At 45.8% G+C, this 23,450-nt stretch overlaps 1 protein-coding gene across 1 annotated transcript in view; it reads left to right on the plus strand.

The window, feature by feature from the left end:
* The window catches only part of LOC308575860 (solute carrier family 2, facilitated glucose transporter member 11-like), a 291,734-nt gene that overhangs the window by 104,045 nt on the left and 164,239 nt on the right, over positions 1-23,450 (plus strand). The window lies entirely within an intron of this gene.

Here is a 23,450-nt window from a genome sequence, read left to right on the forward strand (position 1 = left end):
TTAAATAGCCAGTGTTCCCAGATTCAGAGCCAGTGAACCGATCTGGGATTCCTTCTCCCCTGTCGTAGCCAGACCACACAAAGCGAGGAGCCTGTCCAGGTTTCTGTTGATACCAGGCAAAGCTGTACCAGCTACCACTACTTCTAGAGCAGGAGAGTTTCAGAGTTTGGCCCAGGGACACAGACTCCGAGGCTGGCTGAGTTACAGACTGTGAAATGACACCTTTGGGGAAAAAAATATGCATCATCAGAAAAACATTGTGTTTCTATGATAAATTACACGAAAAATGGGTTTGTTGCTCAACCCATTATTCTTGCACAGTACAACCTGATCCCATTAACCACCCAGAACCAGACCTGAGTAGTAACTGAGAATGGTGAAGAGAAGAAGGAGCCAAGCCATGGTGAAGTCAAAGGAAGGGGGAGTCCCAGACACAAACAGCTCTTCAATCTAGCTGCACCTTCCTCCTCCTCTTTCTCTCTTAAATCCCTTGGAAATTAGAAATGATCTCTCATGCAAATAGGTCCACATCCATTGGCTTGGGCAGAGGCATCATGCTTAGCGACAAAGGGGGTGATTTGCATAAGGTCCAGTCCTTGGTATCCCAGTTAAAAAGGAAATGATCAAGTAGCAGATTATGGGAAAGTCCAAGAGACGCTGTCGTGAGCATCAGAATACTGGACTAGGATTGCTGCTTATTGCACATTCATCCAGATTTGTCTGCAAGAAAATTGAACCAAGTCAACTGTTTATTCAGCCTCCATTCACACCTGTTTGCAGGGAGGGAAAATGACTTGCACCTGGGAAATGTGACTCTACACTTTCGATTTCCCTCTCACTTTCCTTGACACAAAAGTCATTCTTTGAATGGTGATCATGTTTCTGGCCTCTCTTTTGAAGGATCAAGAAATACGTGAGTATGCGAGGCAGAATTCTCTGACTTTGGCATGGATAGAAAGTGGCCTAGTGTACAATGATCAGAGTCTCACATCTGTTGCTCTGCAGGACTCTCTCCTAGCTATGGCAGAGAGAAGTCTGGCATTGAATGTGGGGCTTTCAGAAAACATAGCACAAAGCGCATATTTCCTCCAACATTCCTCAGAGGAAAATAGTGACATTTCTCATTTCCCCCCCTCGGGACCCTTCTCAATACCCCATTTTTTGTTGTCCCCCCGCAGAGACTCTTCTGTCAGAAGAAGTGCATGTGGCACCGCCACTGCACCAATAGGACACAACGCACACGCTCTCCACAGTCCTGAAAAAAACATGTAATCTTGATTTTATTACATTTTATGATTTGGTAGATTTGCAAAAATAAAAACACACATCAATAAAGGAATTTTAGAAAGGGGCAAGATTAGATGCGAATGCAAAAGCATTTGTTAAAAAAATCAAGGCGCCTTGTACTCGGCTCCCCCTTTCTTCCTGCCCAGGGTGCCCCTGCCCTCTGCTTGCACCTCAGAGGTGGCACATCACGCAGAGCGGGGCCTCGGCAGCAGCAGCCATGCCATCGTCCTCCTCCTCCTCCTCCTCCTCCTCCTTGATCCAGCAGTCCAGACACACAGACAATGAAACATCCAGCTGTTTGGGGACCTCAGCTCCCATCAGCTCCATCAAGTTCATTGTCAGGAATGGCGGGAGATGCAGCCCCATAGCATCCATAGGGAAACCTGTGGGTTATGCCTCCCCTAGACAAACTTTCTTTGCCCAAGGCAGTCCTTCCAGGTATCAGCCTGACAGCAAACATGGTCTTGGGCTGCATTCAGCTTCAGACGTTTAATTCCAATGGGTCTTCTCTGAGTTGAACCCATTACACACAACTTGCCTAAGCGTGCTCAGAGACCTAGGTAATATTCTTGGGTATTTTGGGGCCCTTGAGCTCTATACGTGAGTGCTTTGGAGTGAACAATGCAAATGTTTTTCTGCTGTACACCAGGTGCAACAGGAGGAAACAGTCTGTGTTATTATCCTATTCTGCCAAATGTTGAGAAGATGAATCAACATCTCCCCTTAAAGGTGAGAACTGGAAGAGCAGGCATCACACACAGGAAAGAAGATTTGACCTGCAACTGTAACTGAACACTGAGAAAGGGAAACAATTTGCAAAGCAAATATTCAGATTCATAACATTGTGAAGTATCCTTTGCAAACCTCACTGCAAAGAACAGAGTACCCTAATGATGGACACTTGGCCATGAGCTTCATTTTAAATATTTGGATTTGCAGCCAAAACCTGAGCACATAACTGTTTTTGACAGGCACTTTATGCCTGCACAAGCCAAGCTGAGCCCATTAAATCTCCATAACCAGACCTGAGCAAGAACTGAGAAACACGAAGAGAACAAGGACCCAGGCCATGGCGAAAGTCCAAAGTAGGGTGAGCCTGAGAGACAAACAGCTCTCTGATCTAGCTGCACCTTCCTTCTGCTTTCTTAAATAACCGGGAAATGAGGCATTTTCTCTCCTATTTAAATGTCTGGATTGGAAGTCAAAAACTGGGTGCACAACAGCAGTGGCCATGTCCCTGGGGCAGAGATGTACAATCTTTCTCTGGCAAGTCTGCACAGCTCCTTTCGGAGGACTGGATTTGCAGTTTCAAGAAAAGGTTTGGCTTCCCACCTGAATGAATCCCTTCTCCCCAGCTGAAAAGGTCATAAAACATAAAGCCAACAAGTGACCCAGGTTTCTGTTAGTACCCTTAAAAGCCGTCCCATTGTCCACGCTTAGAGAGGGAGAACGCTTGAATGGTTTGGGCTTTGCCCATAGACAAAGACGCAGAGGCAGCCGGAGTCAAAGTGTGCAGTGAACAGACACCTTGAAAGACACAAACAAAGAAAGATGACCTCTGAGAATCATAGAATTGTAGAGTTGGAACGCCCCCAAAGGTCATCTAGTTCAACCCCCTTCAATGCAGGAATGTCAGCTAAAGCTTCCAGGACAGATGACCATCCAACCTCTGCTTAAAACCCTCCAAGGAAGGAGAGTCCACAACCTCTAGAGTCCTACCCTCCAGACCAGGAGAAAACAAGCTTGTTCCCTCTTCCATGTGAAGGCCTTTGGGATATTTGAAGATGGATATCGTACCTCCCTTCAAGTCTCCTCTTTTCCAGACTAAACATACCCAGCTCCTTCAACTGTTCTTCATAAGGCTTGGTTTCCAGGCCCTTGATCATCTTGGTTGAGAAGCGACTGAGACCAAATGGCCTTACCAAACTTTTCAGCTCTTTAGTTCGGAAGATCCTCTGGAATCAAGGAAATTAAGCCCCAGAGTGTTAGTTCATTTTTAGCTCTGGGGAGGAAGAGTGAAGGTTTTTGTCTCAGTTCCCCATCAGATTGTATCACTGTGGAACTTGCTACCACCAGTGTAATACTCCCAGGCACCACAGTAATAAAAGGCCTCATCTTCAGTCTGAATGTTGGAGATGGTTAAAGAGCCAGTGTTCCCAGAGGCGGAACCTGTGAACCGATCAGGGATCCCTTCTCCCCGGGTAGTGGTACTATAGAACAGAAAGCGAGGAGCCTGTCCAGGTTTCTGTTGATACCAACTAAAGTGGTCCCAGCTACCACCACTACTTCTAGAGCAGGAGAGCTTCCCAGTTTGGCCCAGGGACGCAGACTCCGAGGCTGGCTGAGTTAAAGTCTGTGAAATGACACCTTTGCAAAAAGAAAAAAGAAAAATGCATCATTTTCTGTGGCTATAAAGATCAGAAAAACATTGTAGGGTAAATTACACAAGATACCTTTGATCCTCTGTGCTTTCAAATAGCACAAGAGCATTCTGTCGCTAAAACAAATACAGGTTACAGATCATTTTCCTGTGTTGTCTCCTGGGCGTTTGTAAGGGAACTTTGCATCCTTACCTGAACAGTAATGGATAAGGGCAAAGAAAAGCAGAGCCCAGGCCATGGTGAGCTCTCTAAAGCAGAGCAGGGTCTTTCTGAATTGAACAGGCACCTGGCTGGGACCCAAGGAACCCTTCCCTTTTTAAGCCCCTGGAAGATGAGGAATGGTCCCTTCATGCAAATTCAGCCTGTGCTCATTGGCTCAGGCCATGTCTCCGCTGATAATAGCTGGTGCAATAGGGAAACAAAATGCAATAGAACTGAGGTGTATAAAGGCATTTTTTCTTTTTATATTTTGACTATGATCTTGTCCTGGACATGATTAATTTGAGGCAGAAGTAGGATAATAGCTCAGGGGAAAATGAAGGAGGAAGTCTCATAGCTTACTGATAATGGACATGATTATGTTGTCCTTGACATCTCCATTTCCCCACAAAAGATTTAAGTAGTAATTGATGGCAAATACCTCCTTCTGAGACTCTAAATTCATAATAACCACACCAGATTAGGATGCCTTTTCACTTAGCTTTTGTTCTGATGTGTTATGTTGCTGCAGGCAAATGTTCTCCCACACTTTCTGGTTCCTTTGCCTACCACTTTTCTTCTTTCAGTGGTTTCCTTTTGCAGAGAAGAGAGTTTGCTGCACAAGACTTCAAAATAAACTTAATTGTGGATTTCCTGGTATGTGATTGAAACTCACCCCAAAATAACAGCAGGCTTGAAGAGCCCTGAATGAACCAGTAGCCTGACCTAGTATAAAGCAATTTCTTCTGACCCAAGATAGTATTTGGATGCTTTATTACAACAATACATTTTGTTTTTAACATTTGAACGTCAGACAGCTCCAGGAAGTGTTCCACTGTAAAATCATATGGGTTACATCCAACACAAAGCTGGTCTTCTGTCCTCAAAAAAAGCAGGGAATGCCAAACCTACTTAAGCACTCCCTGCAGAAGGAAGACAACTTATCACCTTTCCTTCCCACATTTATGGCAGGAATTATTTTTTTCATTATCTGAACCTCTTTCAACTCCAAAGCTCTGTTGAGATTGCAAGAAACCCTTGTTTCCACTGCAGACTGTGATCACAGCAAATCAGGCCACTTATCGCAACTTCTATCCATGCAAAACTGCGCTACAAAGCCCTGTAAGAGTTTCTGGGCATAGCAAAAATTCTGCTTTTGTAACAAATCTCTGTAGGTTGCTAAATTCACTTTTATCAATTTCACTTTTCTCAATGATTCTTCATATATTAGCAGAATGGGAGGAGCTCACATTCTGTTGAGATTAGGGAATGAAATGGCAAACAGAAAAAATCTGCAACTGAGAATTTCCAAAAATTGCATCCCTACAGGTGTGTGAATTGTGTGTGGCTGAAAAGTGGAGTAATGTTTGAGGCCAACTGGCTTTTCTGAGCTTTCTAAACTACCCCTGAGCTAAACTATTCACAAGCAGCCAAAGAATTGCTGCTGGGACCCTCAAAAATAGGCAACAATGAACTGAGTCACCCAAATACTTTTTCTCAGGTTCAAACCCACAGCTTGATGGGGGAATGAGCTCAAGATAACTAATGATCTCCAATATATATGATTCCCTGAAACTGATTAGCATCGGAATATGATAAAGTTCGAACTGTCTCTTGTCTGAGACAGAGCTTTAGTGTAATGCACTAGAAGGAACTTTATTTGGGGGTCTGGCACTCTGTCAGTGAGATGCCCCAGTTGTATGGCGCAAGGTTGATCTGTGCAATGAGTAGTCAGGTGCTTCTCCCTTGACGAGGGAAATGGATTAAATGCACTTGGGTTTCTCTCCATTCCAAGCACATGATTCAAAGTCCTTGGGGAAAGAACAAATGAAACTTTCTAAGGATTCTTGGTTTGCTGCACTGTGGTCAAAGGGTGAACGTTTTTGTCTCAGTTTCCCATCAGATTATAACACTGTGAAACCTGATACTATCAGTGTGCTCCCAGTCACCACAGTAATCAGCTGCTTCATCTTCAACCTGGTTGTTGGAAATTCTTAAATAGCCAGTGTTCCCAGAGGAAGAGCCAGTGAACAGATCCAAGATCCCTTCTCCCCTGGTGTCATTGCCATAGAGAACAAAGCAAGGAATCTCTCCAGGTTTCTGCTGATATCAAGAAAAGCCGCCCCAGGTGCTACAACTCATTCAAGAGCAGGAGAGCTTAGTTGTTTGGCTCAGAGACACAGATTCTGAGGTAGGCTGAGTCAATGTTGGCTGTGAAATGACACCTTGGCATGATAGAAAATAGAAAATAGGCAAGCATATATCTCGATGGTCTGTTTTGTCAAATATCACAGGAGCTTTAGAATTGTATGATAACTAAACATGACTTATATTTTTGGGTTTGGCTCTTAGGCTCACACGGTGATTTCTTTGTATCCTTACCTGAACAGTGATTGAGAAGTACCAGGAGAAACAGAGCCCATGGTGAGCTCTTCAAAGCAGCAGGACTTCCTGAAGCAACAGGAAACAGACTGGGACTCAACCAACCTTTCCTTTCTTACATCCCCAGAGTTGGTGAATGGTCCCTGAATGCAAATCCATCCAGACAGGGTTGGTTGTTCAAGAACTTCACGTCCCCAGGGGAATACATGAAGCCACATAAGAAATGCAACAGAATTGATATACATAAAGGAGCCTGTGAGGAGGCCGTGGTGATGGTTCTCCATGCTGCTTTGTCAGGGGCCTGACTGGAAGTAAACACAGCTGGGCCATGGCTTGGTGGACGTGGTGATGGATGGAAAGGCGAGGACAGAGTTTCCCTCCTCCTGGCAACGCATGCAAAGATAAAGTAAGAAGTAGAAGGAGAAGAAGGAGAAGAAGTAGTTTTGTTGATACTCCGCCCTCCCCGGGCTCAAGGAGGCTAACACCAGTAAAATTACAGTAAAATCAAAATAGGGAGGGGAAAAACAATTTAAAATACAGGTTAAAATGCAATTTAAAATGCAGCCTCATTTTAAAAGTAGCCCATAGATCAAAACCATAAGGGGAGGGGAAACATAAGGGTCAGACTGAGTCCAAACCAAAGGCCAGGCAGAACAGGCCCCGTGGAAAGATGTCAAGTCTCGCAGGGCCCTAGTCTCTTGTGACAGAGCGTTCCACCAAGTTGGGGCCAGTACTGAAAAGGCCCTGGCCCTAGTTGCGACCAATCTAATCACCTTGCGACCTGGGACCTCCAAAATGTTGTCATTTGTGGACCTTAAGGTCCTCTGCGGGGCATACCTGGAGAGACGGTCCCGTAGGTACGTAGAGAAGCCGGGAGGGGATCTTGTTTCCATCCAGGTGTTGTTGGACTGCAACACCCTCCACCTCTGACCATTCAGATCGGTGTTAGTGACTTCCAATATTTGGAGGACCCCAGGTCTCTCCTTCATAAAATGGCACATATTCTCCCCCTGCCTACAGGCTGCTGAATGTTCTCTCCCTGGGAAAGCTTGAGGAGAGCACTGGATGTTCCAGAACACAGGGGTGCAAAGCCCCTTCAGGCAATGGCTTAAGATCATGCTGGATCCCAGCCACCCCTGCATTCCACTGGGAAGGTTCAGGTTGGGGGTGGAGAATTCAACTGCATTTCTTGAAGGTGTAAATAGAACTTTCAGGAGCATACAGAAAGCTGCCTGGTGCCCAGTGAGTCCACGAGTCCAATTTTATGTTGAAACGTCTACACAGACTAACAGCATTTCCCTGGCATTTCAGACAACAGACAGCCCAAATAATATTTTGCAAATACTGGAGATTGACCTTGTGGATACAGCACATGTAGTCTGCCACTGAACAGAGGCATCCGACAGAATTCCTATCACTCCAACTTATGTACCTCTTCAGCCTTATCGTTAGGGGGTAACATAAGGGGGGAGAATAAGAAGGGTCTTCTTGATAGGGCAGAGGGCTTCTCCCTACAAAACCTACTCATGTGAACTTATGCTCTTGAGTAATTCAGGCTTCTCCACACTAAGAAAGAGGAGTGAAAGGTTTTTGTCTCAGTTCCCTATTAGATTGTACCATTGTGGAACATGCTATTGCTGTCCTCCAAAGCAAGACAGTAATAAACTGCCTCATCTTCAGCCTGGGTGTTGGAGATGGTTAAGTAGTAAGGGATTGCAGAGGAAGAGCCAGTGAACCGATCTGGGATTCCTTCTCCCCTACTGGTCCCATAGAGCAACAAGCGAGGAGCCTGTCCGGGTTTCTGTTGGTGCCACTGAAAGTAGTACCAGCTCCCACCATTACTGGCTGTGCAGGAGAGTTTAGCTGTTTGGCCGAGGGCAACGGATGAAGAAGCAGGCTGGGTCACTGTTGGTTGTGAAGTGACGCCTTTGCGAAAGAAAGAGGAAATATATCATAATTTTGTTAAGTTACGCAGATATCACAAAAGCATTATGTTCCTATGATGAGTAAATTGTGAAAAGAGATTTGATCTTGGCCTGTGTTCACTGAGTCATCCATACTTTTATTTATAAAAATATTTATATTTCTCTGTCCCATAAAATAGAAGATCAGCGTGGTTTACAACAATATAAAAACAATAAAATCATAAAGAGTTAAAGTCAAGTTAAAAACAAAAAGAAATTACAAACAAGCATCTATAGAAGGTTGTGAGGGATTTACTTGAGCAGAAGCTGAGAAGTGCCAAGAAAAGCAGAGGCCAGGCCATGGTGAGCTCTCTAAAGGAGTCTGGCTTCGCTTCCAAAAGAGATCTAGATGAGATCACCTTCATCCTCTCTGAAGTCCCCCAGAAATACCAAATGACTCCTTCATGCAAATTGGCTCTGTGCTCATTGGTTCTGCAAGAACTTCTTTATCTTCTTGAATTTGCATAGAGGAGCAGACAGACAGATATACAGAGCTTTGCCCTTTCAAAATTCCAGAAAAGCTTGACTGGCGTGGGCTAGAAATTATGGTTGGGGTTGACCAGGAAGTATTTAATGCGGTATCAGAAACTGAAGAGCTTGCCCAGGTTTCTGTTGATAGCAGGCAAAGCTGCCCCAACTCAGGAGTGGGGAACATATTTCCGACAGAGGGCTTCATCCCCACCCGGGCAATCTTCTAGGTGGGGGGGGGGGCAAAAAGTGTTCAGAGCAAAACCTGTAGATTTTTACTCTTGTACCATAAGATAGTTTCTGCACTCTCAGCCCGCGATCGAGTCCTCATTTTCAGGCAACCCAGAGGCATTTTCAGAGCTCAAAAACAGAATCGGGATGGCCAAAAACACAGAAGGAGATGGCAAGGGGGGGGTCAGGGTGAGGGGGTGGCCTGGGGAGAGAGGGGGCAGTTTAAGAGGGGAAGTACCTGGGGAAATGGGGAGGCCTGGGAGGCTTTATTTGGGGCCCAGCCAAGAGAATTCTCTTTTTATATATATATAAATTTTTTATTGGATTTTCACATTTTATAAGACATCACACACACAAAAAGACAAAGACAAAAACATGTATAGTTTCAAAGCCTTACTTTCTTAACCTTGTTCCTTGACTTCCCCCCACCCCCCTTCATACATCCCAATTCCCATAATTAAGTCAACAAGTTGTTTTTTCTCCTCCTTACCATATTGATATTACATCTCTTATGAAAAAATTAAGTTCTTTCCTAAGGTGGACCCAAGTTCCCTTCCATCAATTTCCCATTTTATATTAAAAATGGATCATACTAACTAAACCCAAAAGTCATAAACATTTTTAAGATTCTGTTTTCCCTTCCCTCCCATCCCCGGTTACCATCCCTTCCCAGGTACGTGTCCACAATAACAGTTCTTAGCCTGGGTTCCTCACGCCTTCAAGTCTCTTTCAGTCCCTCTCTGCCGGTTTTGTTGGTAGTCCTTTGTGTTGGTCACCGAATTTCGAAGGAGTTCTATCCCAATCAAACCAGATTCTCTCCCCACAAGACTACTTGATGACAGCTGCTGCAAAAGTTCCACCAATCCTTCATATTCAGAGTGAGGGCCCCAATCAAATTTCTTCTTTCTTTTAAGTTCCTGTAATCCAAATACTCCAGGGGCCTCCTCCTTCATCTTTCACATCTTTCGCAGATTTGTAATCCATGTAATCCAAGGGTCTTCTTCCTTATAATCCACTAATGTAGGCTTCTGGTTGGTACTTTCCATCTGTACTTTCTCCATTCCTTTCTTGCTCTCCTTCTGTTCTTGAGATATCTCTTCTGGTTCAGCTGCAGATTTTTTCTCATTCAAGTCCTTGGTGCATTCAAACAGCTCTTCAATCTAGCTGCACCTTCCTCCTGCTCCTCCTCTCTTAAATCCCCAGAAATGAGAAATGATCTCTCATGCAAATAGATCTGCATCCATTGGCTTTGTTAGAGGCATCATGCGGAAATGTGATGAATGCCTTACAATTGACCACAGAAATTTTTTTGCCTGAAGGGGGTGATGTAAAACAAGGACATAATTTATTTCCCTTGTGAAGGACAGGGGTGAGGAACCTCAGGACTCAGGGCCAAACATCTGGCATTCCCTCTGGTCCTTGGGCTTTTCCCAGGACATGCCACCTTTCCGAAGGACACTACTTTCCCTGACATGGCTCTGTCCCCTCCTCCATTGCTTTGGTCTGCCTAGATTGCATCCATGAATGGTGATTGTGTCTCTGGCCTGCCTGGGCAGAGGATGGAGAGACATGTGCATCTGACTTTGGCATGGATGGAAAATGGTCTAGTGGGCAATGATAAGAGTCTCACATCGATTGCTCTGTCTGCCCCCTTTTTGACTCCTGTATGCTTACCACTTGTAGGTGGCCCCTAAAAGGGGGAATGTGGCCCTTGTGCTGAATACCTTTTCCCCAGCCCTGGTCTGGAGGGAGGATGTTTGTGTTTCATTTATGTCCTGAAGTTGCACAGGAAAACCTGAAGGCAAATATATGTTGATTCTCCAGGCTGCTCCTTGCGCTGCAGCAAAAGTGCTCCCCAGAATTGCAAAAGCAGCCAGAGGGATGGGCCAGTACAGCATCCCTTGTTCACTTCCTGACTCACAAGGGAGAGGTGGATTAACACCAGTTTCATGTGTTCTCAAAACCATCTCCATCTGTGGGCAAATTTTGAGATTTTCATAAAATCAACCCAGTTTAGCAAAATGAAGACAGTAACACCATCTTCCAGGCCTATCCAAACCTCTCTACTTTCTCCATTAAGGGAAGCAAAGGGCACCATAAAATTTGAAGGAGATATTCCTGGCAGGAAAAGCACTTTGGGAGGGCTCAGAGCAGGGCTTATTTGAGGTGTAGTAGCCTGGGAAGGGGGCTTGATTTGAGGAGAGTCCTGAGGGCCAGAAACAGGCCTGGAGGGTCACACCTTGCCCATGAGCCTGAGGTTCATCACCTCTCCTCCAGATAGAGAAAGAAGGGCTGAAGCCATTAAACACCAATGATTAGATCTGAGAGAGGAATACAAAGTCAGAACCAGACCCCCTTCAAGATGACTGCTTAGCTCATTCGTCACATGAGTGTATTCTAAGGCAGATCAAGTTGTGTGCAGACACTGGAGTTCCATGCATGAGGAACACCCAAATCAAATGCTCATCTGTTTAACTTTTTACTGCAGGTGCAAATCTGTCAAATGTAGAGAAACAGAACTAACATCTCCCCCTGGTGTCTAAAGCTCTGATATGCACAAAGGAGGTTGGGAGGAGGCCGTGGTGATGGTTCCCCACCTGTATGCTACTTTGTCAGGGGCCTGACTGGAAGTAAACCCAGCTGGGCCATGGGTGGGTTGAAGGGGTGGATGGAAAGGTGAGGACAGATCTCCCCTACTCCTGGCAAAACACAAAGATAAAGTAGAGAATCCTGGAGGGAATCTTGTTTCCATCCATAGGTGGTTAGACTGCAACAGCCTCCACCCCTGAGCTTTCAGACAATTATTTATTGAATCTAGGGTTTTCATCAAACCTATAATTTCAGCAGAACTCATCTAAAGTACACATTTGAATTCATGTCATTCCAAATGAAATTTAGATGATTTCCGGTTTTCAAGGAACCACATCCTGCCCTCTTTGGGTTTTGCATTTTGCTGATATCTGTTGGCACAACCTTATTCACAACACAGTCCACACCCACAGCCTTTTCCTTAGGGGATGCCAGCAAGGCTGCACATGATAGGTGAGTCTTGCTTTGCCCAAGACTGCCAGTCAATAATTGTGGAGGCCATTCATGGGTGGAGATCATTTCCTTAAATAGCATCAATGTGACTAAATAACTTGATATCATCACACGTTCCTGTCAAAAACAAAGACCGCTCAACTATGACTAGTCATATTTTTGGGTGCTTCTGGTTTTGTCACTCTAGGGAGGTAGAGCAAAGGTTTTTATCTCAGTACCCAAACAGGTTGTACCACGGTGAAACGTTTTACTGTTGTCTTCCCAAGCAAGACAGTAATAAACTGTCTCATCTTCAGCCTGGGTGTTGGAGATAGCTAAATAGTAAGTGTTCCCAGAGGAAGACGCAGTGAACCGATCTGGGATCCCTTCTCCCCGGGTGCTGGTACTATAGATCACAAAGCGAGGAGCCTGTCCAGGTTTCTGTTGATGCCACTGAAAGTGGTACCAGCTCCCACCATGACTGGCAGTGCAGGAGAGTTTAGCTGTTTGGCCGGGGGCAACGGATGAAGAAGCAGGCTGGGTCACTGTTGGTTGCGAAGTGACACCTTTGCAAAAGAAATAGGAAATAAATCATGACTTTGTTAAGTTACACAAATATCACAAAAGCATTATGTTCCTATGATGAGTACATCGTGAAAAGAGATTTATCTTGGCCTGTGTTCACTGAGTCCTCCATACTTTTATTTATAAAAATATTTATATTCCTCTGTCTCACAAAAAAATATGTCACAGTGGTTTACAACAATATAAAAACAATAAAACCATAAAAAATTAAAGACTTGTTAAAAACAAAAAGAAACTAAAAACAAGCATCCATATACAATTGTGGGGGATTTACTTGAGCAGAAGCTGAGAAGTGCCAGCAAAAACAGAGGCCAGGCCATAGTGAGCTCTCTATGGAAGTCTGGCTTCCCGTCCGAAAGAGATCTAGATGGGATCCTCTTCATCCTCTCTGAAGTCCCCCAGAAATACCAAATGACTCCTTCATGCAAATTGGCTCTGTGCTCATTGGTTCTGCAAGAACTTCTTTTTCTACTTGTATTTGCATAGAGGAGCAGTCAGACAGACATACAGAGCTTTGCCCTTTAAAATTCCAGAAAAGTTTAACCATTTCTAACACCCAGGAGGGAGGGAATTATTATTATTATTATTATTATTATTATTATTATTATTATTATTATTATTATTATTATTAATGTATACCCCACCCATCTGGCTGGGTCTCCCCAGCCACCCTGGGCAGCTTCCAACAAAGTATTAAAATACAGTGGTCTGTTAAACATTAAAAGCTTCCCTAAAAGCTTTCAAAAGAAAGATGGAGGCCAGTGTTGCCTGCAACACCCCAACCATCATTCAAGGCACCCCAGGGTGCCATGGCACAGTGGATAAAAACAACTGGTGTTGGGGAATTGTGCTTCCAGAAAGGGGGAGACAGCCAGAACCACCACTGACATCTGTCTGTATATATGTAAAGCCACAACAGGGGGAAATACTGGCAGTCAGGACATGGGGGGGGGCAATCTTGGCATGCAGAGGCAAAAGGATACACTGAAAGGGAGGTATAGACTTGACCATAAGGCTGTCAGAGGAATGTAAGAAGCAGGAGGGAACTTCAGAAGGCTATTTGTCCCAGTTGCGGAGGAAATGGGTCAGAGGAGACAAGCAGAAAGGATTGCTCCTTCAACTGCGCTGCACTGGTCAAGAAACAAAGAGACAAGGAAGGCATTGTGGAGGGGTGCCCTCATTTCTAGGTGTAGAAAAACTGAGCAAAAGGATGGGGAGGGGCTCCCCTCAAAATCAGGGAAACGAAAAGGGAACAGAAAACAAACACTAGAGAGTCCACAAACAAGAGACTTAGTGGTGAGCCTAAAACCAGGTGAAATGTAAGGAAGACAGTAGGGGAAGCTGTAGAAAAGAAAAGGATTAACACAGGTGCTCTCATACACAGCAATGGGCCTTTCTCTGGGCAACAGAACCCAAGTGTAACAATGTCAGGCAGGCAAGCAAGCCCCAATAAGACTTAATGAGTCTCTGGCAGTTTTATGGTATGTTTATTTACAATTTACATCCAGAGCACAGCTCCGAACCTGCCACTCTTAGCTACAAGTCAGTCACTCTGAGTCTCCGCCCCTTTTGCAGCACAAAGGGTGTCAAAGTCCAGTCCTTCCTCTCTTGTACTTCCATTGCATTTTAACCCTTTCGGTTCTTTCGGTTCGAAGAGAAGGTGGATGAACTCCCCCCCCCCCCGCTATCAAACAAAGATCCCTCTAAACTTAGTCTCCCTCCTGGTTGCATAGCAACCCCCTCAATGTCCATAGGCGCCGACTCCATGGGGCTTGAGGGGGCCCGAGCCCCCTCAAAAATTCGTTTGGGGGGGCTCAGCCCCCCCAATAATCTCGGGCGGCGGTGGGCGCGTCCGCGGCTTTTATAGGGCGCCCGGCGCGCACCAGCTCGATAACGGGCACCGGCGCGGCGGGGGGCGCCGGGCCGGGGGAGGAGGGCGGCCGGCCTGTCTCCTTGGCAACCCCATTGAGCAGCGCCGGCTCCCCCGGGAGGGCCATCCCCCCGCGCCGCCGATCGCCAACACCGCCGACGCTGTGGCTGCCCGAGCCCGAGCCTGAGCCTGAGCCTGAGCCCGACCCGGAGCCCGAGCCCGAGCCCGAGCCTGAGCCCGACCCGGAGCCCGAGCCTGAGCCCGAGCCCAAGCCCGTCAGTCAGTCAGGAAGGAAGGAAGGAGAAATGGGGAGGGAGACGAGGGAGGAAAATTGCGCGCAGGGTGAAGAAAGGAGAAGGGCGAACGAGACGAGCTTCCAACCCAAAAAAGGGCTGGAAGACTGGGAGGATGCAGGATCGGGAAAGAAAGCGACGCCTTCCCCGCCCGCGACGTCGCCCGCTTGTCATTGGCAGCGCAGCGGGCGCCCAGAGGGGCTGGGCACCGGCGCAGGGCCGCTCCACAGCCGCGGAGGACAGCTGCGCGGCTAGCAAGGTGCGCCGCGTAGAGCGCCCCCCTTGTGTGGCCCGGTGGCCAGGCAAGCTCGGGCGGGGACCCCCATGCAAATCTAAGACGGGAGAAGAGGGCAGAGCAAAGGGGGTCCCTTCCCCAACCTCCGGCTCTGAGACTTCCCTGAGCCCCAGAAAAGCGAAAGGATTTTCTCTTCTTCTTTTTTTATAAATATTTTATTAAGGTTTCAAATACAAAGTTAGAAACATACACTGAAGAAAAAAGTAAAAGAACAAGAAAAAGAAAAAGAAGAAAAGAAAACCAACCATTCAACACATTTTTTATATAACTAACTGGACTTCCTCGCATCTCCCTTACCCTGCATTCTTTATAATAAAGATATCAGCAAATTATTACCTTGTTTCGTACCTTATTTTGTACTTTTCAAATACTATACCTCTAAATTTAACATACTTTTCATCAGTTACTTATATCTTAAATTAAACATAGTATTACCTTAGATTTTGACCTTTTCTTACTTAAAATATAATTTCCTGTTTCCCAAATCTAATTGCTGAAGCTATAGTTTCCGAATCGTGTAAATTTTTAACATTCATACAACTTATATTGTTTTTGTAAATAGTCCTTAAATTTTTCCCAGTCCTCTTCCGTTGTTTCTTCTCCCAAATCTCGGATTCTGCCAGTCATTTCAGCCAGTTCCATGTAGTCCATCAATTGCGTCTGCCACTCTTCCAGTGTGGGCAAATCTTGTGTCTTCCAATATTTTGCGATAAGTATTCTTGCTGCTGTAGTTGCATACATAAAGAAAGTTCTATCCTTCTTTAACACTTTCTGGCCAACAATGCCCAAGAGGAAGGCCTCTGGTTTCTTGGGAAAGGTATACTTAAATACCTTTTTTAACTCATTATAGATCATTTCCCAGAAGGCCTTCACTTTTGGACAAGTCCACCAGAGGTGAAAGAATGTCCCTTCAGCCTCCTTACATTTCCAACATTTATTATCAGACAGGTGATATATTTTTGCAAGCTTGACTGGGGTCATGTACCACCTATAAATCATTTTCATAATATTTTCCTTCAAGGCATTACATGCCGTGAATTTCATTCCGGTGGTCCATAACCTTTCCCAGTCCTCAAACATGATGTTATACCCAATATCCTGAGCCCATTTTATCATGGCTGATTTGACTGTCTCATCCTGAGTGATTTTCTCTTCAACCTGCCCTCCATCCTCTTGCAGAAAACTCTTTGCCTGCCCTGCCCGTATCTCGTTTTTGCTTTTTAATTCCACACACGCACCCTTCGGACTTCGTGGCAATCGGGCGCGCGGGTGCGTTTCCTAAGAGAGTGAGGACCCCCGCCTCCTCCCCACCTGCTCCCTCGCCAGCCAGCCAGCCGCGCGCCCTAGCCGGAGAGCCCCGGCCGTCCCCGTCGTGCAATCGGCTGGATCTCCCTTCAGCAGGCCGTGCTCACAACTCGGCCCAGGGACCCCCAGCAGCGGATCTCCGGCTCAGCTGAAGAATCCGGCAACAAGCCCCCTCCTCCCCAATCGCTCCGCCGAAATACGCTCCAAAACCCCCCAGATAGGCCGCCGGCCGCCAAGTCTAGTGGCGCCCTGAGCGAGGGTCTCTCCCCAACACCGCCACCTCGAACTGCGTTCTCCCGGCTACCCGAGCGAACCAGCGGCAGGACCCCGGTATGGGCCCCCCCAATATTTTTTATAAGTCGGCGCCCCTGTCAATGTCATCTATTTCCTCCCCTCCCTCTGCCTATGAGCTCTCCAAGTCTGCTGCTCTATCTGAGTCTGGGAATTCTTGATGAAGGGGGGCCAAACTAACCTGCTCTGTCTGTGGCTGCAACCCCTCGTCTCCATAGTCAGGCTCTGGCTCCCTTTGTACTGACATTCCTTCATCTCCACCAGACTCTTCCCAGGGGTTCGATTCAGCCACATCCCTGACACCAAGTGTGAATGAATCAACATTCCCACACAGGGAATTCCAGAAAGGAGCGAGGAATGAATGAGGAGATTGTCAGCCACAGTTTTTCACTTCACCAACAGATGTTTCAAGTGAAGTTGGGACATCAATAGCATGGATGCATCAAAGCAACAATCATCACCCATGTGTGGCAAAAAAAATAGACAAAACTCATTCGGGCTCCATTCAATGCTTGAATGAGTCTCGGTTTTGACACTAGGGAGGAAGTGTGCAGGTTTTTGTCTTGGTTCCCCATCAGCTGTTGGTACCACTTACGAACCCCGCATCACTGGTGCCCTCCAAGTCATGACAGTAATAAACTGCCTCGTCTTCAGCCTGGATGTTGGAGATGGTTAGATAGCCAGTATTCCCAGATTCGGAGCCAGTGAACCGATCTGGGATCCCTTCTCCCCTCTTGTCAGCACCAAAAAGAACAAAGAGAGGAGCCTCTCCAGGTTTCTGCTGATACCAGCTGTAGCTGTTCCAATTTCTGCCACCACGTCTAGAGCAGGAAAGTTTCGCAGTTTAGCCCAGGGAAACAGACTGGGAGAATGGCTGAATCATTGTTGGCTGTGAAATGACACCTTTGTTTACAAGGAAGAAAGAGGAAGAACGTGATTCTCTATATTGTATGTTCTCAGCTATTATATGAGTGTTGGTTTTGGCTCCTAGGTGAAGGAGATCCCTGACCTTAGGTCCAGTCGTGGCCGACTCTGGGGTTGCGGCGTTCATCTTGCTTTATTGGCCGAGGGAGCCGGCGTATAGCTTCCAGGTCATGTGACCAGCATCTGGCGAACCAGAGCAGCACACGGAAACACCGTTTACCTTCCCACCGGAGTGGTACCTATTTATCTACTTGCACTTTGACGTGCTTTCGAACTGCTAGGTTGGCAGGAGCTGGGACCGAGCAATGGGAGCTCACCCCGTCGCGGGGATTTGAACCGCCAACATTCTGATCGGCAAGTCCTAGGCTCTGTGGTTTAACCCACAGCGCCACCCATGTCCCCTGGCTTTGGCTCCTAGATGTGTACAAATACATTTCTTTGTATCCTTACCTGAACAGTAATTGAGAAGCATCAGGAAAAACAGAACCCAGGCCATGGTGAGCTCTCAAAAGCGATGTGGTTTTTGGAAGCTAAGAGGCAAATGGCAGGGACCTCACTCTTTCCTTTCTTAAATCTGTCAGAGCCAATGAATGGCCCCTCCATGCAAATCAAGCTTGAGCTCATTGGCTTAACTAGAACTTCATGTGAGTGTCTGGAGGCGGTTGGAGGATGGATGGTGGCTAACAGATTGAGGTTGAATCTTGACAAGACAGAAGTATTGTTTTGGGGGGACAGGAGGTAGGTGGGTGTGGGGGACTCCCTGGTCCTGAATGGGGTAACTGTGCCCCTGAGGGACCAGGTGCACAGCCTGGGAGTCATTTGGACTCACAGCTGTCCTTGGAGGCACAGGTCAGTTCTGTGTCCAGGACAGCTGTCTACCAGCTCCATGTGGCACGCAGACTGGGACCCTACTTGCCCGCAGACTGTCTCGCCAGAGTGGTGCATGCTCTGGTTATCTCTTGCTTGGACTACTGCAATGCGCTCTACATGGGGCTACCTTTGAAGGTGACCTGGAAACTACAATTAATCCAGAATGCGGCCGCTAGACTGGTGACCAGGAGTGGCCGCTGAGACCACATAAGACCTACATTGACTCCCAGTATGTTTCCGAACACAATTCAAAGTGTTGGTGCTGACTTTTAAAGCCCTAAACGGCCTCAGTCCAGTATACCTGAAGGAGTGTCTCCACCCCCATCGTTCTACCCAGACACTGAGGTCCAGCACCGAGGGCCTTCTGGCGGTTCCCTCACTGCGAGAAGCCAAATTACAGGGAACCAGGCAGAGGGCCTTCTCAGTAGTGGTGCCCTCCCTGTGGAATGCCCTCCCACCAGATGTCAAGGAAATAAGCAATTATCTGACTTTTAGAAGACACCTGAAGGCAAACCTGTATCGGGAAATTTTTAATGTTTGAAGTTTTATTCTGTTTTTAGTGTACTGTTGGGAGCCGCCCAGGGTAACTGGGGAAAACCAGCCAGATGGGTGGGGTATAAATGTTGTTGTTGTTGTTGTTGTTGTTGTTGTTGTTGTTGTTATTATTATTATTATTATTATTATTATTATTATTATTATTATTACTATCAGCAGTACCTGGGGCTGCATAGAGGGGTGGGAGGTAGGGAAAAGGATGGAGTACCCATGTGCATTCAACTACCCTAACAGCATCCATTCCACCCAGATGGCAGCTACAGATATTAGAAAAGAAGAGTTGTTCCTTTGTCTGGAGAGGTCACAGGTGGGCGAGCTGGTGGGTGGAAGCCAGACCAGATGTGTCCTGCTGCAATGACCTGCTTCATTCGTTCCAGATGTGCAGGTGGTGCAGAGACAGTTAAAAATCTATGAACTATGAGGAAGGTGGCCCAACATCTCCCTCTACAGGTCTACGGTAGCTGGCATCTGTTCCCGGCATCTGTTAACCTGCACACAAAGTCTCTTGCGCAAATGAGCAGCCACAGGAATTTTATAGGGGGAGGAAGAAATCACTGAAAAGAGAGATCAGGGTAGTTGTTCCTCACATAAATCAGAGAGGAATAGTGCTGTTATATTAGTGCCTCATATCTAAGGATGGAGGAGAAATTCGATTCAGTTCACATTTAATGGTGACCCAACACTGGGGGCAATTCTCTGCATGTTGCAATGCCGTTCTCTAGCCGAGTAAAGTGTACCAAGATGCAAATACTTCTTTTTTAGTTGCTCATTTATTTATTTATACTTTTCAAGTTTATACATTTCTCTACCCTTTTTGACAATCATTTTGACATTTCAAAGCTTCACTTCCTTCCCACTCTTTCTTAAATCTATCTTTAATATCTTCTGCATATCCAAATTAATTTAATTTACTCATTTATTCATCTTCTTTAAATATATACTCATATAAAACTGCAGGTTATTACAATAATCCTGTCAATGTTTTTATCTGTTTATTATTTATCCTTAAATATTCAATACACCATTTCATTCCTTTGCAAAAGATTTGTGATTCTTCCGGTAAGTTTTGCCATTTCTGCATATTCCATAAGTTTTCGTATCCATTCTTCCTTTGCTGGGACTTCTGCTTCTTTCCATTTTGGGGCAAGTAACATTCTTGCCACTGTAGTAGCATAAGTGAATACGTTTCTATACATTTTGGGTAGTTCTGTCCCTAAAAATTCCCAAAAGAACATACATAGCCTACAAAATACAACACAAAACTGTATGGAGGTTTTATTTTATATTTTGGAAATGTACACCCAGTTTTTTTTCTTTAATTTTTTTTTTGGGTGGGGCCAGGAGTGTGGGGCCCTAAGCTATAGCTTGTTTAGCTTTTACGTATATCCAGAACTGCACAGATTGTACTGTACACTTCTTAAACGTAAGGTAAAGATAAAGGACCCCTGGGCGGTTAAGTCCAATCAAAAGCAACTATGGGGTTGCAGCACTCATCTCATTTTCAGGCAAAGGGAGCCGGCGTTTGTCCGCAGACAGCTTTCTGTGTCATGTGGCCAACAGGACTAAACCACTTCTGACACAATGGAGCACCATAACGAAAGCTAGAATGCACGGAAACGCCGTTTCCCTTCCTGTCACAGTGGTACCTATTTATCTACTTGCACTGGTGTGCTTTCAAATTGATAGGTTGGCAGGAGCTGGGACACAGCAACGAGAGTTCACTCCGTTGTGGGGTTTTGAACCGTCAATCTTCCCATCGGCAAGCCCAAGAGGCTCAGGGGTTTAGACCACAGTGCCACCCGCATCTTAAATGTACAGTGGTACCTCGGGTTAAGAACTTAATTCTTTCTGGAGGTCCATTCTTAACCTGAAACTGTTCTTAACCTGAAGCACCACTTTAAATAATGGGGCCTCCCGCTGCCGCTGTGCCGTCGCCACACGATTTCTGTTCTCATCCTGAAGCAAAGTCCTTAACTTGAAGCACTATTTCTGGGTTAGTGGAGTCTGTAACTTGAAGCGTCTGTAACCTGAAGCGTCTGTAACCCGAGGTACCACTGTAATGTAATGTAATTCTTAAATGTAATGTGTGAACACCCCTTAGCGTCAACCCAGTGTAACAAATCTGAGATTAGAGAGAGATGCAGATTATCAGCACCTGATCTCTGTGCAGGAAGGAGCTGGAAGACTCACGAATACTCTGCACTCTTCTGCTTCACTTGGCACCGCAGGTGCAGGGAATTTACAAGAACATACATTGGTGCTAAATCTGGTGAAAGTGGTCTGACAGCAACCCCTAAAGATTCAAGACAGGACAGCAGGTAGCAGGTAGCACCCCACTGTGATAATTTCACCAAATCTCTTCTCATGAACTGATGGAGAACAGTCCCCCAAAGGAGTGGTTTTTGACATAGTTCAGTATCAGCTGCAGGCAGTGCCAAAAGAAGCCCATCGTCTGCAAGGAGGTTTTTGTCACACTTCCCTATGTGGTTGTATCACTGTGCGCTTGCTGCTGCTGTCATACGATAAACAATAATAAGCAGCCTCATCTTCTGCTTGAAGGTTGGAGACAGTTAAGGTGGCAGAGTTGGACGAGGTGTCATAAGAACCAGAGAACCTCTCTGGGATTCCAGAGGGTCTGGTGCTGTGCTCATATATAATCAGTTTGGGGGCACTGCCTGGCTTCTGCTGGTACCAGGATACATAGTAGTCTCCAATTTTCCCAGTGCTCCTGGTACAGGGGATTGTGGCTGTTTCTCCAGGGGGTACTGACAGCGAAGGTGTCTGAGTCAACACAAACTGGCTAAAGACCCCTGAAAGAAAGCAGAGAAAATAAAGAGAAACATTTGTTCCATCCAAGCCACGAGAAAAGGGAAGAAAACCCAACAGGGAGCAAGGTAATAGAGGAAGTCCTCTTCTCAAAGTACCGGTATATTTCTAGGAGGAGGAAAAAGAGATGGAACGCCGCATTTCAAAACACAAACAACAAATTCACTACATTACCACTGCAAAAAGCGAAAAGGAGGACGAGGAGGAGAGGAAGGTTAGCCATGTTGGAGGAATGCAAGGAAGTTGGGCTTCCTCTGAAGCAAAAGGTTTCTCTGAAAAGAGCCTTTCTGATTTGTCTTAAACCCTGTGAGGTGGTGAATGCAAAGATATTCAAATACATCTCTCCTGTCCGTCCTCAATGCCTTAACCATCCTGGCCCACAAATGCTATAAAGGCAACAGATAGTTCCTCTAAATCAGGCATGTCCAAAGTCCGTTTTGGGGGCCTAATCCAGCCTGCCAGTCGGTTTAATCCAGCCCCTGTGGATTAACTCTGGTTGGCCCTCATGCATGTTCGCTTCATCAAATCTGGCCCTCTTTGAAAAAAGTTTGGCTTGGTCTAAGTCCAGGGGTAGCTAACTCTTGTTTTTGCAAAGAATTTATGCATCTTTTTAAACAGCTTACAACAAGCTCCAGCTATAGCCTCTCATTCTACTGGATGGAGGTCAGAGAGGGGTGCAAAACTAGTCTACTACAAAAAGGTAAAAGATGATGATCATAAATAACAACAACAACATTAATACCCAGCCTATCTGGCTGGGTTTCTCCAGCCACTCTGAGTGGTTTATAGCACATATAAAATTGAAAACTCACTACAGAGAAGGCCCTCTGCTTGGTTCCCTGCAGCCTCACTTCTTGCTACACTCAGTCCACTTTTCCATTTGGCCCCACCCACTCATGACATCTGAACTACAGAAGTCTGGCTGGATGCAAACGTGACCAGATGCATTGTGCTATTAGAAGTGGGAGGGCAAACCTGATTCTGTTCATAGTGTTGTCTCCAATACTAGAATCATAGAATCATAGAGTTGGAAGAGACCACAAGGGCCATTGAGTCCAACCTCCTGCCAAGCAGGAAACACCATCAGAGCACTCCTGACATATGGTTGTCAAGCCTCTGCTTAAAGACCTCCAAAGAAGGAGACTCCACCACACTCCTTGGCAGCAAATTCCACTGTCGAACAGCTCTTACTGTCAGGAAGTTCTTCCTAATGTTTAGGTGGAATCTTCTTTCTTGTAGTCCAACCTAGAGCAGACCCACTGAAATTAATGGACATGACTAACTTAGGTCCTAAGAAGGCCTTCTCGGTAGTGGCACCCTGTGGAACGCCCTCCCATCAGATGTCAAGGAAATAAACAACTATCTGACTTTTAGAAGACATCCAAAGGCAACCCTGTATCGCGAAATTTTTAATGTCTAATGTTTTACAATATTTTCTGTGCTGTAAGCCGCCCAGAGTGGCTGGGGAGACCCAGCCAGATGGGTGGGGTATAGTGTTTTTTTCTGGGGGGACACATACCCCTAAACATTTTGTGAATCTTCATACTTTTGTCCATTTACTGTATTTATTTTTCCAGATTTGAACTATAAAATGGTGGTTTTCTTGAGACAAAATGAGAGTACCCCTAAACATTTTTAAAGAATAAAAGCAATGGGTATAATTTATTATTATTATTATTATTATTATTATTATTATTATTATAT

The sequence above is a fragment of the Podarcis bocagei genome (genome assembly GCF_964188305.1).
Source record: "Podarcis bocagei genome assembly, chromosome: 16".
In the NCBI taxonomy this organism is placed as follows: Eukaryota; Metazoa; Chordata; class Lepidosauria; order Squamata; family Lacertidae; genus Podarcis; species Podarcis bocagei.